Consider the following 2,760-nt stretch of genomic DNA (forward strand, 5'->3'; position numbering starts at 1 on the left):
CCTGTATTGGTGTACACACCTTGCATACGAACCTAACCTATAAGACAATCTATCCTAGGCACCTGCCCCTCCTCCCTTTCCTTTCGGGGCACAAGCCGCCATGTTTTTTGTATGTCGGCCAGAGAGAAATGAATAAAGTTTGCCCTCCTTGTAGTTTTATTTGTTTATTTACTCGCCACCTCGACAACTCCACCTCTTCGAAGGCATAATATTGGGACAAAAGCGCTGGTGAACGACGACGACGACGACAACGACCCGACTTCTCTTCCAAATACAGGGCTTGTTTCGAATCGATGTCGTCTGTTTGTATGTTTCGTGGGGCCTCGACAACGACGGGACCACATGAAGCTTTCAAAGAGGGTCCTGCTGAGCCACAGACCATCTTGAGAGCTCCCTGCCCTAAAAGTAAAAATAAAAAATATATATCTATAGAATGGACAACAAAATGAGTGGTAGGGTGGTGAGATAGACATCGAGAATCATTCAAGTTTTAATTACTGACGTTTCGCTCTTAACAGAGCTTCTTCAGAGGGTACATACTTGGTCAGAAAATCAACAATATATACCACGCATCATTCCGCGTTCCTTCCTTAACCCACCCCATCCCTCCCTCTCGTACTACCCTTCAACTCCCGTAGGACCGGCTGGATGGTCCAACGGGAGTTGAAGGGTACGAAATGGGGTGGGTTAAGGAAGGAACGCGGAATGATGCTCGGCATAAATTGTTGATTTTCTGACCAAGTGTGTACACTCTGAAGAAGCTCTGTTAAGAGCGAAACGTCAGTAATCAAAACTTGAACGATTCTCGGTGATTATCTCACCACCCTAACACTCGTAGATGTATAGACTGGCTGTTCCTGTTGTTCGACGATGACCCAGTGGGTAAAGGAAGTGACCTGGGTAGGAGGAGATGACACTCCCACAAGATCAGGTCTGTTACTAACCAAATGGCCAGACATCATCATCATCAACTCCTATAACTACCCTTCCCCATTAGGAAAAAGTGACCATGTTGCGACTAAATTTCAGCTGCAGGACGAAGGAATAGAACCAAGGAATGAATCCCACAGGAAAGGGAGACTCAATTTTAGGAAAGTAGGTTACTTAGGGTTCAGAAAATTCTTTGAAGAAACAAACTGGGAGGAACTCGTGAATATCACGGGAATAAAGAGGAAATGGGCTATATTTCTTGACATTTACGACGTAAGAGTGAACAAACATATGCTAAAGACGAAGAAGTAGAAACAAGACTGGTTTAACAAAAAGTGAGACAAAAAAAACAAAACAAAAAAAAAAACAGGGACGTGGCTTGGTGAAAATATAGGAAGAGAAGAAGCAACAAAACAAAATCTTAAAAAACAAAATGACTATACAAGAATTCGAAGGTAGGAAGAAAGCATTTTTGAAATAGGTATCGTAGATATATGCAAGGATGAACTGAAACTGTCATTCAGGTTTATAAATGGCAAATTAAGACGAAGGGGAGCAATCACCAAGTTGATAGAGGGTGGTAAGGCCTTTGAAGAAGCCTCAGTTCAGCCAGAAGAAATGAATGGAAGTTTCCAACCAGTTCTCATGAAAGTAGTAGTTGCCGACAAGACTGACGAGTTAAACACCACAAGTGAGGACGGAGGAACTTTTATTTTTGCGACGTTTCGCGTATTTTGGTGTACTTCAAAAGGCTGTAATAAGCGAAACGTCGTGCAAATAAAGGCTTCGTCCTCACTTGTGGTGTATAACTCGTCATTTCCAACCAGTCTTCACAAAAGAGAGCACTGTTTTGCATGAATGTGAGGGGAGAAAAAAAAAATTAGAAGTCATAAACGTAGAAGTGAGGGGAGTGCTCGATCTCATGGGGTCATTGAATGTGACAAAAGCCTCAGGACCTGACGGGATCTCCAACTGGATCCTTAAAGTATGTAGGGAACAATCTAGCGGACACGATTGAGTCTCATTACATGTTCATTGAAAGAAAGCATTGTGCCGCTTGATTGGAAAAGGGCAAATGTAGTGCCAATTCACAAAGATGGAAAGAAGGGAACACCACGGAATGATAGGCCAGTATCACTGACCAGCACAATAGTGAAATAATGTGAAAGGATTATGTGAAAGATCGACGGACCAAATATCCTGAAAAGATGAACATTCTGACAGTCAGTCAGTCAGTTTGGGTTCAGATTCGGAAGGTCATGTGTGATGGATATACAGAGTTGGGTGAACTGCCTGTGCCTGGATGTAGAGAAGGCATAATATATGCTTGTGGAATGCATCCCTATAGACGCATATAGAAGGATATTATAAGACTACATTGCATAAAAATGTATAATTTGTAACAACAAGTTGGTACCGTGCATGAATTTGAGGCTAAGTTAGATAGATTGGAGAGTGGGAAACGGAACCCCACGAGCGTTATTACTCATTTCCTGTATGCTGCAACTAGGTAGATACAATTAGGTGAACACACACACACACACACACACAAACTCTGGAATTGGAGTAAAAAGAACGAAGTGAATTTCAACATTAAAGAATGTACTGTAGTATAATGGAATTTTGGAAAAAGCAAAAATAGAATATCCGGTCAATACAAAATTGGAACAAAAGAAGTTACAAAAGTAAACTCAGAAAGAGACCTAGGAGTAATTATCTCAAATAACATGACACCAGACAAACATGTAAACGAAATAGTTGGAGAAACCTACAATTTAATAAGATCAATGAAAGTGGCCTTTGACTACATGGACGAGGAAATGATGAAAA

General features: G+C 41.3%; 1 protein-coding gene across 3 annotated transcripts in view; it reads left to right on the forward strand.

Moving 5' to 3' along the window:
- The window catches only part of LOC143031392 (uncharacterized), an 83,237-nt gene extending 83,067 nt beyond the window's left edge, over positions 1 to 170 (forward strand). For 2 of the 3 annotated variants that reach the window (XM_076195145.1, XM_076195146.1), the window contains exon 3: positions 1 to 170. This exon is cut by the window's left edge and continues 1,795 nt beyond it. The gene's annotated coding sequence lies outside the window, so the exon portion shown is untranslated. The other variant, XM_076195147.1, reaches the window with a different exon arrangement.
- The last annotated feature ends 2,590 nt before the right edge of the window (positions 171 to 2,760 follow it).

This window comes from Oratosquilla oratoria, chromosome 12 (genome assembly GCF_046742065.1).
Source record: "Oratosquilla oratoria isolate Oo_2021 chromosome 12, ASM4674206v1, whole genome shotgun sequence".
NCBI lineage: Eukaryota > Metazoa > Arthropoda > Malacostraca > Stomatopoda > Squillidae > Oratosquilla > Oratosquilla oratoria.